We start from the raw sequence: 14,695 nt of genomic DNA on the forward strand, positions 1-14,695 counted from the left end.
TGCTGCCCTCCAGTGGCAGAAAGGCAGCACTGCAGCTTAGCAGGAAAAAAAAAAGGGAGGAACACACTGAGGGCTCAGTGCTGTCCTCTAGTAGCCAAGGTGCAGTACCACAGAGGGAGGAGAATTAGGGGTTGGACTAGTGCTGGTGGGGGTGGGAAGGGATGGAGCCAAGGTACTATGGGGTTGTGGGAATCAAGATGGAGGAAGGGGGTGGTACCGAAGCACCCCAAAGCACTCCAGGGTTCCTTCCTACAAAGGTAAGTAGGCTTTTGGGGCTTTGGGGCTTTTCTTTTCTTTTTTTCCAGTAGGTAGTTAGAGTTAGGGGCAGGCAGGGAGTTTTAGAATTAGCCTGGGGTGGGGGGTAGTCAAAGAGAGACCAGGGTTTTTCCAGGATGGTGTTTTAGTGAGACCCCCTGCTGGGTTTTAGCCCCACAAGGGTAAGGAGGGTTAGGGTTAAGGCTCCTGGTCTGGTTGGGGGGGGTTTAGATCTAGAACCCCTGCTGAGGCCGAGGAGCCTGGCAGGGCTTTAGTAGAGGAAGGGACCTACCCTGGGCTGGGTTTTGGGTGGGAAAATTCTTTTGCTTACTGGTAGGCAGTAAGGCAGGCAGGTTCAGGTGCCAGGATGGGTCACCATATGAATGTGAGTTGGGTTTGGGATAGGAGGAAAGGTAGGACAGGATAGGGAAAGGAAGGGAAAGCCAGAGGAAGGGCAGGAAGGTAGCCCAGCTGGTAGCCCCCAGTCCGGGTGGGGAAATCGATCCAATATCTTTGGAGCTCAGTAAAGATCAGGTGGCACTTATTGGAGAATAGCTAGGTTTTATTTAGATTTGGAAAGAGAAAAGTTTGGTATGAAAGGTTAATATTGACCCAACCAAAACCCCTTTTCAACCTTACACGTGGCAGAGTAAAGTGAGAGAAGAGACAGGAATGTCAGGAGAAGTGGCAGGTGGGGTTGGAGAAACCCGGTTTCTCTACTGGAAGGTTTTGAAGTCCCTTCTAGTCGCTAAATATGTAAAGGGAAAAAGAAACACCCCAAAGATTTTAAAGTTTATAGGGTTTAATAAAACAAAGTAGAGAACAAAGGAGAGAAAAGGATTCTATTAGCTGAGTGAGCAGAGGACAAAAAAGAAACCAGAGCCCAAGCCCAAAAGCCCCCATAGCGAGGGTTTTAGCAAATTGATATAGAAACCCATGCCCAGATGCAACACAGGGATGCAAGAAAATGGAAGCCCTGGAAGAGTAAAGAATGCTGGGAAATGAAGTCCTTGAGGTACAAATTTTTAAAACAAACAACAGGAACCTCCAAACTTCTCCTAAAACTGGTTAGGTCCAGTTAGCAAACAAGAGCTGCTGCTTCCCTTCCAGCTTAGGAACAAGATGTGGCCATTTTTTTCTCACTCAGGCCCCTTCCTCTCCAGCCCCCTGCATTCCAGAATCCTTTTCAGGGTCTATGTCTAAATTTGCCTCAGTTCTTTTGGAGATGATTTCCACTTCCCTTGCACTTACTCTTATCCCCTCTAACCCTATTCCTACAAAACCCACGTTTGGACCTGTGGCTGTGTCAGAGGGTTGGTGTCGGGGGCCCCTCAGCAGCCCTATTCTGAGGTGTCTGCATCTTCCAAAGCTGAACTGCCCCGGGAAGCTGACGTCTTTGTTGGAGTTATGGCTTTCCCATCTTGAGCAATTGGTCTGAGGGCCAACCTTTAAAGCATCATCACCTGTTAATAAGCAGCCTTTCTGCCATTCCCAGTGCCTGGATCCGCATGGTGCCTTCTTCCCTGGCAAAGATGAAAAAGTATGCTTCGATCTGCATTCAGGCTTTGCCAATTCTTCCTCTAAAGATGAAGAGACTCATTGGCCAGAGGTCCTTCACAATGATCTTGGGTCTTTGGATGGCTGAAAATAGCTAACCATTCACAGTTGGTCATCGTGACAATATTGTTATGGTTTCCCTGTTTTGGTTCTGCTCCCTTCAGTCTGTATCAGACTGAGTTTTCCCAGGTTTTTCTGAAAGCATCCTGCGCATCATTTCTTAAAGTATTCCATCTCAATTGGCTACCACTTCAGCAAGCCTTTATGAAGGGCCTTCTCTGTACCAAGCTCTATGCTAGGTGCTGAGGCTCTAAAACAGAACCAGCCCCTGGCCTCCAGGAGCTGACCCTCTGTAGAGCTGACCATTTGTAGGAATAGGGTTATAGGGGATAAGAGTAGGTGCAAGGGAAGTGGAAATTATCTGAGGCTATTTAACATCAGTAAAAGGGAATTCTGTAAACGAGATGGAGCAGAGAGCAGGAAAGGTCTCCTTAGGAGGTGACCTAGAGGGCAGTCTGTGCTAAGGGGCTTAGATGGGAAATGGAAGGCCCAGTGGGAGGACCAGCAAGAAAGCCATTTTGACGAAGCTTGGGATCAGTGTTCAAAGGGGAGGAAAGCATTCCAGGCCCAGAAAGGGAAACGGACTCCAGGTCGCGAGGGCTTTGAATTACAAAGTAGAGGGGTGTGAAGTTGATCTCCAGTGCCTCACACAGCCCTGGCATAGAAAAGGCATTTAATAAATGCTTGTTAATGGATTGAACCTAGGGGTAATAGGGAGCCATTGGAGTTTATCGAGTACGGGAGTAACATGGTCAAATCTTTGCCTCAGGAAAATCACTTTTGGCCAAAGAGAATGAACTTGGAAAGGGCTCAAGGAGGAGCCATGGAGGCTGTTGCAGTAATACAGGTTAGAGGTGGTGAGGAAGTTTAAAGACCTCTTTCTGCTTCATTTGAGAGGCGTGTGCTTGGGACTGACTGTTAACAGCACCGGGAAGACCTATCTTTTCCTTGCTTTTGGGGGGCTTTATAAATGACTAGTTTTTAGCCTAACTCTCTTCTCAAGCACCCTCTTTGATTCCCCACACCAATTCCTCTGGGTTACAATGGAAAACAATTAAACAAACCCAACCTGGTCTGGCATTGCAGATCTGGCTCAAGAGGGATCTTTGGAGGCCAAGTGTCTCATTATACAGAGGAGGTAATTGAGGCCCAGGAAAAACACTTCCCTCCCGGGGTCCTAAGATAATTTTTCTGCTTTGGCTATATTGCCATCATTTGTTTCAGACAACAAGTCACTCCAGTAGCTAGGGCCTACAGAATTTAGCTGAGACACTAAAACTTGAACCCAGGGATTGACCAATTAGTGATTAAAGAATTTGTGGCTCAGCTTTATTTCCTTTATTCACTTAAGATGTACATGTCTAGTATAAAGCTATTGTAGCTTTGGTGTTAATGGTAATCCTTAAATTCTAGCTTTTTCCCTAGTTTTACTGGCCATCTGTTCTTTGACGTGTAAATCTTTACTTTCCCCTTCCACCTTCTGTAAAATTCCATTGTATCCATCCTACTGTGAGAATGTATTGTCCATGTGGTGTATTAATTGCTATATATTGGGTAGAATTACTGGGTATTCCTGTGCCTGGGATCTGAGCACCTCTAGTCTGCTACTTTTTGAATTTTCTTTGTCCTTGGGTATCCAAGGAATGTCTTCTTTTGAACAGAATTTGGTTAGTAAATGAAGGAGGCAGGGGTTCTTTTCCTATGGACCTGACATGTCCACTTGTGGGGATGGGTGTAGGAGTGAAAATGAATAAATACTCCTAATATTTTAAATTAAAGGATTTATTATAACAAAAATGAGAGGGAAAGGGATTCCTTCAGCCAAGTGAGCAGAGCACAGAACCAGAGACCCAAATCTGCCACACTTTAACCAAAGCAAAGCTCCAAAAGAGCCCCACAGTGTGGGTCTCAGCCATATTTATCTCTGTACGTCAAATGAAGATATACTTAAAAAGTTGCTGGGAATGTAGCTCAGATGTGGCAAATTTTCCACCTGCACATGGGGAAGAGTGGAGGGGCTATCACCAATTAAAGATGTCTTGGGATAGTCAAATGAGGGGCTGAATAGTGAGCTCCTAAAAAATCTATTTGACTGCCTGAGGCAGCTCAGGTGGTCCCTGGCTTGTGAGAGAACCACCAAGACCTATTATTACTTTATTGGTTATGATTCTGACCGACCCAATAAATCAGATATAATCAATAAACTTATATTCTTACCCAAAAGTAAGCCTCTAGAGATCATTTTAATTATAACAGTTTTGGCTGACCAAGGTTGGCCTACTGAATCCTTTTGCTTACCAGAAAGTTTCACTCCAATACTGGAGCCATGTAAAAGTTTTTCCTTCCACAGAGTGACTCCTTTTCTGATAAATAAAAAGACAGAAATAGTTCATCGCTGTTTCTGATGAGGAGATTTTTCTAGGGGTGAGAATTATATCTTGAATATATATGTTAAATATTTGTCTTTTGTGTGTATGTTAAATATATTGTTTTGGAAGGACTGAGTACCCTAGAGTTGATTGAGAATCCTAGGATTGATTAACCTAGAGTAAGAGAGATAGATAGAGAAGTTTACTTGAGTCAATAGTTGGGTGTAGTGATGGGCTTTAAATTAGGGTTCTGTGTTGAAGTCTTTGGGAAAGACTTGGTATTTCAGATAGGCCACACCTTGCCAATCTGCAAGTTTGAAGAAGGAAATTCAAGATTGCTTCATAAGTCAGAGATCTTTTCAAGGTTGTTTAAAAGGACAAAAGAATTGATTGACATTTATGTAGTGAACAAAAAATGTATACAGCTCTTTGAAAGTAGAAGAAGCTGAAATTTTCAGATTGAATATTGAAAGTGAGTTATCTTATTGGGTTATGATTATATTGAATCAGAACTCAATGTGAATAAAAATATGATAAATATACCACTTATTATTAGTATTGCTTTAAAGAAATCTAATTATTTTTTCTTTGATGGAATTTGATTTCTTGATATTAATTTTATATAGGGTTTTAAATGTAAAAAAGCAATTCTTTATAAAGTCACTTGAAAATTTGGTAACAATTTTTGTTTCCCATTTTACATTATTAAATATTATTTATGATAAAGTGAAATTTGGTAAACAGTTGTTTAAAAAGTTCTTTCTAATTTGGATATTGCTAAATTATGAACTAAACTCATACATATATTTGGGAAAGTTGTGATGTTATATTCTAATTCATTGCTCTGTATTTTAATTCCAGTTTTGGAGCTTTAAGATTTATTCTGAAGCTATGGAAATGATAAATTAACTTGTTAAAGTTGTTATTATCAATTGGCCTTTTTTAAGGAAAAAAATGAAGTGATCTGTTTTGTCTCATTGTTTGCTTAAAATATGTAGTAACAGTTGAAATTCTTCCCTCTTTTTTCTACTATAACCACTTCTTGATTAGAGGGAGAGTATGGGGGGAGGAGGTAATCAAGAATTCATTTATTTAAAAGAACTGTTTGATTATGAAATATAAAATTGTTTTCCCTATATTAAGTTTTGAAACAGTATTGGGTATTTTGGTAGTGTTAAGGGAATTTAGAAATGTTTTCTCATTAAATAATTGTCAGCTCACTAAGCATGTGTCATGTTTTAGATATGGGATATTGAGTATGTTAAAATTTTTCTCTTATATTCTGATATTTAAATTTCTCTCTAAACCAGTAGTTCCCAAATTTTTTTGGCCTACCGCTCCCTTTCCAGAAAAAATATTACTTAGTGCCCCCTGGAAATTATGAAATTATTTATTAAACTCAGAATAGAATGTAATACAAAAAAAGTGTGGCCATCACCACTCCCCTGGATTGCTGCAGCCCCCACCAGGAGGCGGTGGCGCCCACTTTGGGAATCACTGCTCTAAACCCTCTCTAAACTTTGTTAAATCCACTCCTCAGATCTCATCAGACCTTCTGCCAGCGTTTTGAAAGAGTTATGGTTCTTAAAGAACTGAGTTTTATTAGTGAATTTATTTTAAATTGTTTGGAAAATCATGTAATTGTATTTGTTAATGCCCGGAATAGAATGAAACTGCATTTTTGAATCTATTCTTCACTCTGAAAGTCCAGATTGTAATGATTCCTTTGACAAATCAGTCTCTGAAGGAAGTACTTCCTTAGTACTACCCTCCTTCCTTAAAGGGTACTGCCATGTGCTCCTGCAGTCTGAGGACTGTCCCTGGGGAAGTTGAGGAAACAGCCTTGGAAAGGTGAAGGTGGGAAATTATAAGGCTATTGCTAAAAGAGATGGGTGAAACAATTTTGGGGTGAATTCATTCACACATGTTACCATCTAGCTTAGACATAGAAGCCACATGTTTGCAAAGAGTGATATCTAAGGCTTTGCAGAATCTCTTCCTCTTGAGGGGGAATTGAGAGGGACTGAGAATTAAAACTAGAGAAGAAAAAAGAATATAATAACACATAATAACAAGTTATAAATAATAACAAATTAAAGAAGTGGGATAATAATTGAAGGGAAAGTCTTTGAAGAAATATCAGATGATTATATATGTCAAATCTGTTTCTAATTATTTCTAAAGTATTGAGCATGTTCTAATGCCAAATCAAGGGGGGGAAATTGAGTATATATCAACTTTGTTCCTTTCAGTTTATTACTGGCCCAAAGCAAGTATTTGGTTCAGTCAGAAGTAAAAAAAAAAAAAAATCACACACACACACACACACACACACACACACACACACACACCCAAAAAAAAAATAAAAAATAAAAACAAACAAAAAAAACAGCAAAAGATATGGGAAGTGTAAATTCTTTAGTGTAAAAGTACATAATTGGATATCTTTTATATTAATATAATTAGAATCCTAAGATTTGAGTTAGCACTCACTATCTGACCTAATTATTGGCAATAGAAATTTTTTAGTGACATTGTTAAATTGTATTAAGATCTAATTTACAAGAAATTTTAGGAAAAGAGATTATCAGTGACCCTGGACCAGGAGAAAATAGATGTGCCAGAGGAGCTGCTCTGAGGACCAGCATGCTTCCAAAAGGCCGAAGATGTCAGCAGCAGCAGAAGAACTAGAAATCAGACTGCGACCATCAGACTTTGACATAATGGACTGGACAGTAGGAGTTGAGTCTCCTATCTCTTTCATGTCTCTCCTGTGTACCATTATTTTGTTTGTTTGCAAGACTCTTGTGCCAGAAGGGGAGTGCCCTCTTAATGGCTCCCTGTCAATGCATTTATCAGTCATTTCTGACATTGTGTTATAAAATACTCCAGTACCATGTAATGGATAGTCATTATATTTGGTGCCTCATTAGGGAAATTGAGATTGTTTCCCCAGGAAGCAGGAGGCATTGTGAGAATTTATTTTTTCGTATAGCGTATTAACTCCTATATATTAGGGAGAATTATTGCATATTCCTATGTCTGGGATCTGGGTCAGAGATACCATCTTGTCTGCTGCTTTTTGCATTTTCTTTGTCCTTGGGAATCCGAAAGAATGTTTTCCTTTTGAACAGAATTTGGCTAATAAATGAAGGAGACAAGTATGTGTCCACTTGTGGGGATGGGTTAGCTACCAGCAATTAAAGATGTCTTGGGATGGTAAAGGGAGAGGCTGAATTACGAGCTCCTAGAAAATCTATTTATTTGACTGTGTGAGGCAGCTCAAGAGGTTTGTAAGAAAGAGCTATTATCACCTCATTGGTTATGATGCCCGATAAACCTGATATAATCAATAAACTTATATTATTACCTGAAAATCAGTTCTTGGATCTCCTCAAATAATTTTAATCATTACACTATCAATGTGAAAACCTAGAAGAGGCTGCTGAAATGAATGTTCAGGACCCTTTGGTTTTTAAATCTATTATGAAAATGTTCCTGCTTGTCTATAAGTATGATCAATAGCAGTATCTCTCAAGGAATGCTGGGATAAATTTTATGTTATGTATGACAAAGTTGACAGGTCAAAATAATGATAATGCTATCTTAAGATAACTTTTAAAAATAATCAGAGAAAAATAAAATTATATTAAAAAGATTCTATTACAAAAGTAATATGGAAATAAGTTTTGAGTGATAATACATGTATTACCCAGTGGAATTTCTTGTCAGCTCTGGGAGGGGTGGGGGAAGAGGGGAAGGAGAGAACATGAATCATGTAAACATGGAAAAATATTAAAATAAAATAAAAATTAGAGTAATCAGGGTTGTCAAGTAATAGAAGAGGACATCTTGAGTGATGTTTGCCCAGAGGAAAAATTGTTTGGAGAAATTGATGATTTTAGGCTAGAGAAGACAGACCTTTGAGAGGACTCAACAGCCGTATTGAAGTGTACTCTTTGGAGATAGAACCTAGGAAACTTAATTTGGAAATTTGGGAAACCTTCCAAACCTTCTCTCATGATTTCTCTGCATTAACAGGATTTCAGAGTTAGGAGGGACCAAAAAGGTTATCTAGTGTAGTTCCTTCCTGAGGTATGAACAGGCAAGTTGTTAATATTATCCCTATTTTATAGACAAGGAAATTGAAACTGGCATAGGTGAAGTGACTGGTACAGGTTCACACACCTAGAAAGTATCCAAGATCAGATTTGAACTCAAGTCTTCCTTACTCCAAGTCTGTTGCTCCTCTGAGCACTGTGGCACCCCAGTTGCACACTCCAGGTTCCTATTAAGTCAGTACATTTTACTTTGGGACAGTGCTCATTGTTAGGATTTTCTTCAATCTCCCCCATAACACTTGGTGGCTGCCTTTGTCTCAGTTCCATATTGCCTAGGATAAAACTCTGGGTTACTCAGACTGGCTGCTACCTTGGGAATTTCTCAATTGTATGAATTTCTAACACTGGTCCCATTAAAAGGTTTTTCTGTAGGGATTGAAATTTGGATGTTTCTGGATAGATCTACACAGTAAAAGCAATAGGTCTCTGTTCTCCAGAAAATACTGTTCTCAAGACAGGCTTTTATTGACCTTACTAAAAACACCCACGGACTCATACTTCAGCTCATGAACAGTCAAGACAATTCTTCCACTGGCAGGTGAAGAATTAGTAGTTCTTTGGAGTTAACTAAGAGCTCACCTAGTTGTCCTGAGCTTGCTCTGCCATAGCCCACAGAATTCAGAATGAATCATAGTCAAGGCCCCATTTGAATCTCCTTAGCTTGGGCTTTTGGTCTTTGCTTGACCTAGGAACTCATGTGCTGGGTCTTCCATCATGCCACTACTGCCCCTTCTCTGCTGGTTTGGCCAACAAACATTCTTCCAAGGCTCACATGGTTTCTTACAAAGGTCTAATTAAGAATTTTGGAGCTTGAAACACATTCATTTTTTTCTTTATTTTATTTTAATAAATCTCCACATACGTTTTCCAAAGTTATATGATTCATGCTGTCTCCCTCCTTTCTTCCTTTCCCCCTCCTGGAGTTAACAAGCAATTCTACTGGGTTTTACATGTATTAGCAAGCAAAACACATTTCCATATTACTCATTTTTGTTAGCAAATAATATAAAACCCAAATCGCAAGTCACATACCCAAATAGTCAAGTGATAAATCATATGTTTTCATCTGCATTTCTACTCTCATATTTCTCTCTCTGGAGGTGGATAGCATTCTTTTTCATAAGTCTCTCAGAATTGTCCTGGATCATTGTACTGCTGATAGTACCAAAGTCTGTCACACTTTATCGTTCCACAACATTACAGGGACACATTCATTGGAGTGAAGAGAGACCCAGAGTATAGCCTGTCCAGTAGTTTGTAGTCCTGACTCCAGCTGAATCCTCTATTCATTGTGCTACCTAGCTGCCTCACCTAGGACCTTCAAATAAGCCTGTCTTATCCATCTTCCCCTCTAGAAGGGATGTTTCTTCACTTCAGTATTGAATTGTATCATGTCTAGGGCCCCTGGTGGGGAAGAAAGACAAAAAATGTCATAGCCCCAATCTGTAAGAGCTTAGAGTCAAGAGAAACCCATCAACCTGGGGCTGGAAGGGACTTAAGAGGCCATGTAGTCCAACCACTTCATTTTATGGATGAGAAAACTCAAGATCAATGACTTTCCCAGGGTAAACTAGGGGTGGTATTTGAACCCAAGTCCCCTCCAAAGCCTCTAGTCCTTGGAGAGAACAAGAATAAGACATTAATGCCTGGTTGCCTTATCTTGGAAGGAGGATGCAAGGTTCAGGAAAACTGTTCAAGAAGTATTTGAAGCATCAAATTTCAGTATATCTAGAGATAAGGGAGGTATGGGTTCATGTTTAAGGAATGGCTACATGGAACCAGAGTCAGGGTCTCATCCATCTTTGACCCTCTTCTACCTTCCCCCAAACCCTCTCACCCCAATTCCAAAGCAGAATAATGGGCATGCTTCAGATTCATAATACCACAATGGCCCTGGCCTCTTGGAAGATAGCCCACTCATCGTTTTGATGGCACATGATGTGTTACAAAGCACCTGAGATGGTTTATTGGATTTTTATCTTCATCACAGCCCCATGAAAATCATGGGATGAAGAGGAGAAAAGGATGTTAGAGGCCACCCAACCTAAACCTCTCACTTGCCAGGTGGGGAACTAAGGAAGGCCCAGAGAAGGAAGTAATTTGGTCAGTCATATAGCTAATAAGTGGCAGAAGTAAGGTTGGAAGCTGGGCCTTCAGACTCAGAATCCAAAACTCTTTTCCAATCCTCTGTGGCCCCTTCCCCAGTGGAGGAGTTTGAGGGAGATTAATGACCTTGCCCAAGTGCTCAAAACTTCTCAAAATTGGTGCCTTCAGTGCCAGTCTTCCATTGCTCTGTATTGCCCCCTTTCCCCTTACTAAACTTTTCTCAGGAGTCACAGGGGACTTTATTTTTTATTTTTAACCTTTTTATTCTTTTATTTACTGTTTTGAATTTTTCTCTAGTATAAGTGATATATGTCTTCTTTCACAATATGACAAACATGGAAATCTCTATTATATGATGATACACATAAGACTGTATCACATTACCTGCTGCCTTGGGGAGGCTGGAAGGGTGGGAAGGAGGATCCCAAAATGGCAGAAAACATTTTTTCAATGTCAAATGGATAATTTGGAATACATTAAATTGAAAAGTTTTTGTACAAATACAACAAATGTAGCCAAGATTAGAAGGAAAAAGAAAAATGGGGTGGGGAGGGGGATTTCATTGATAGTCTCTCGGATAGAGATCTTATATGTACAATATATAAAGAACTTTGTCAAATTGATAAGAATGAGAACCATCCTCCAATAGATAGATGGACAAAAGATATAAACAGACAATTTTCAGACAAAGAAATCAAAGCCATATATCGGTATATGAAAAAATGTTCAAAATTACTGCTGATTAGAGAAGTACAACCAAAATGATTCTGAGTTATCATCTCACACTCTTCAGATTGACTACAATGACAAATGTTGGAGTGGATGTCAGAAAATGGTGACATTAATACATTGTTGGTGGAGCTGTGAACTGATCCAACCATTGTGGAGAGCAATTTGGAGTTAGACTCGGAGAGTTATAAAAGTGTGTATATTCTTAGACCCAGCAATGATATCTCTGAATCTATTTCCCATGAAGATCAGGGAAAAAAGGGAAAGAACCTCAGTTTCCAAAGTATAACAGTTCTCTTTGCAGTGGCAAAGAATTGGAAATCAAGGGGATGCCCATCAATGGGGAATGGCTAAACAGACTGTAGTATATGACTGTAATAGACTACTACTGCATCAAAAGACACTATGAGCAGACTGATTTTTAAAAACCCAACTTGGAAAGGATTACATGGGATAATGAACAGCAAAATGAGTAGAACCAAGAACATTATACATAGATACAGAATTAATACTGAAAAAATAAATTATGTATTATTCCAGAGAGTGAATTAAAAGATGAAAATATGAAACATGTCTATCTTCTGAATAATGCTTTCTATGATGCAGGGAAGGTAGAAAGGGTTTGGGCCCCTTGTGGGTAAATTCTAATAATAAAAGAAAAAAGAAGTCCCAGAAAAGCCAAGTGACTTGTAGGTAGTGTATGGGATAAGAGATCCAGAGCTGGGGAGGAGCTCAGAGACTTCAATTCAGCCTGACCTCTCCATTTGACGAAGGAAGCCACTGAGGTCCAGTAAAGTCCAGTGGTGTGCCCGTGGTCCCCTAGGGCTAGAAGCTGGACTCTCTCCACTTAGTACTTTTCCTCTTTGCACAGCTGGCCAAGTCCTTAAACCTTTTGCCATGTCCTTTGCAAGCTGCCCTTTAGCAATCTGTTGAAGTCTGTGGACCCATTCTCAGCACCAATGGAATTCTCAGCAATGGAAATTAATTCTGGAGAAATTAAGATGTCGTTTTTTCCCCCTCCTCCAAGTTCACAGAGTCTTCTTGTTTCTCACTTTCTTCTTGTTTTCTGGGTCCTTGGGGCCCCTAAACAATGCAGTGCCAGACTCCCCAGGACACGAAGAGGTGAAGGATGAAGAGGATGCCACAGCAGTGGGGATCTCCACAGCCACAGCCACCCATCAGGAGGACTTGCACAGGTTCCCAGGATTTACCTCCAAAGCATCCCAACAGTCTAGAGGCAGCAACATCACTCTCAAAGGCCATGGTGTGGCAGTGGCAGATGAAGAGGGCATAAAGGAAGTGTTAACAGCTTAGTCTTGGAACTGACTTGTGATTGGTTTGTTTGATTTTGTGTGTGTGTGTGTTCATGAGGGAAGCTAAGAAACTGAGAATGGAAGAATAGAAGTGAGGTTTTAAACAGCAGGGGTAACTGGGGAGAGATGGTTTTTAAATGGACCAAAGTTTTTCTCTTCAAAGTCGGCTTCTTACCTGGCTAGAATAAAAGATTTCAATAGGAATTTTTAAAGGTCTTGCTTTGGTTTTAGGCAAACAAGATCCTATTTTTTTAAGGCCTGGTAACAACATCTGACATAAAATCTGTAATAACTTCAGCTGAGAATTTGTTCCAGTTTTTAAGATAGATAAAATTTTAAGCTAGTTGCATATAATATTTTATTAATTTGGCATTTACCATCATCAATTCAAAAAGAAGTTTATTTTATTGTATTGTTTGTGCCTATTTTTAAAGGTTTTTTTCCCCTTAGTTTCTCTGTAAAATGTAGGAAAATGTTTTGTATTTTTACTTGTTCTGTAATAGGCAAATTATTTTTCTTTTTCTCTCATATATTTCCAAATAGTAGCCAATATCTGGGGATTACAGGCAATGTTTTTAAAAATTAACTAGAAACTTAAATTGGTCTAGTAAAAATTTCCTGTTTTGAAACATTTTTCTAAATTATGATTTGAGAATTTTGATCAAGTGATTCCAAGTTACATACAGGTGAAAATTATATTCACAGTTTTAAAAGCTAGATTTTATTTGGTTGGTAGCTTTTTTTGACTGAAATGATCATAGTGACATATTTAGGATAAGATAAATTCTGATATTTTGAATCTGAAGTAAGGCATTGGGTCAAATTGTCTCAGTCTGAAAACATGTTAGCCTAATTTAAATGTAATAATACATGATATTGGGTGATATTATAAATGGCCTCACTTGGATCCAGCTTTGATTTTTAGCCATTGAGTCAAATTGCCTAGAAATTTGCCATCTGTTGCAGGTAGAACAGGAATAGAAATCAATGTAATCTGTATTTCTAGAACTTTGAAGGGTAATGTGGAATTGCATTTTTATGACCTCTAAGAAGGGGCTAGCTTCTCCTAGAGAAGTTTATAATTCAAAAACCCACTTGCATTAAAATGGGCCTCTTAATTTTCATCGTTATCTCCTCTTTTAGGGGGGTGGAAGGGAACGAGGGAGACAATTTGGATCTTTTAATTTCAGAAAATTGTTATCACATGTAATTGGGGAAATAAAATATTAAAAAAACAAAATAATTTTGTGTTGCTCTTAATTTTGGGGCATATCTATTCCAGGTTAATGGAGGGATGATTTGGATTTGGAACCAGGATACTAAGAGAGTAGACAATTATAAAATGACATTATCATAAGTCCTGTTAATGTATTCTGCTTTAAGACGAATTGAGACAAATAAGCAGAGCACTGGAAATTCTTTATTAGAAGCCCACTAATATTCTCAAGAAACTAAAAAGCAAAATAGAAGCTACACATATAACTTGTATAGAATATACTGAAAAGATGAATGTCATCATTCACTGTATGACTAATCTTCCTGACTTCAAGGCCACCTCCAAGTTACACAGTGACATTGTACAACATCCCATTATTATTGATGTCATGTTGATGCAGATATCTAGACTATTAGAAATCTGAAGAAACTCAATATTCTTAACCCAAAAAGCTAACTAGCATGCAAATGTTATGATGTAATGTAATAAACTATCAGAATTTCCACAATCAACTCGTATGGGTTTTGTTTGACTCTGAAATATTAAACAGTTTATAAGAAATGAAGTGAAATTTTAATATTCAGAACCAAGATTCATATATAGAACAGATTTGGTACCAGTTCTCACCAGAGAGTTATCACTAGTGTTGAATGGATTCCAGTAGCTAGAATGCTGGAAACCATCTGGATGAACCTTTTTTTTCCATTCGGAAGTTATACAGCTAACTAGAAGTGAAGTCAATCACAGAGGAAAAAAATAATTTTTTCAAAGGAAATAGCATCTAGAAAACTCATTACAATTTGGAACCTAGGAGATTTCTGTCCCAATGGTTCTCTGGATGGAGGAAAATTGTTCAGATTTCTCTGAAATTTGCACCAGAATAAATTATCAAGAAATACAGGGAGAGACTACAGTAAGCGATTTCTTCTACCCTGAATAGCACAAAAATTTCATGGAAAATAAGAAAGG

The sequence above is a fragment of the Gracilinanus agilis genome, chromosome 6 (genome assembly GCF_016433145.1).
Source record: "Gracilinanus agilis isolate LMUSP501 chromosome 6, AgileGrace, whole genome shotgun sequence".
Lineage (NCBI taxonomy): Eukaryota > Metazoa > Chordata > Mammalia > Didelphimorphia > Didelphidae > Gracilinanus > Gracilinanus agilis.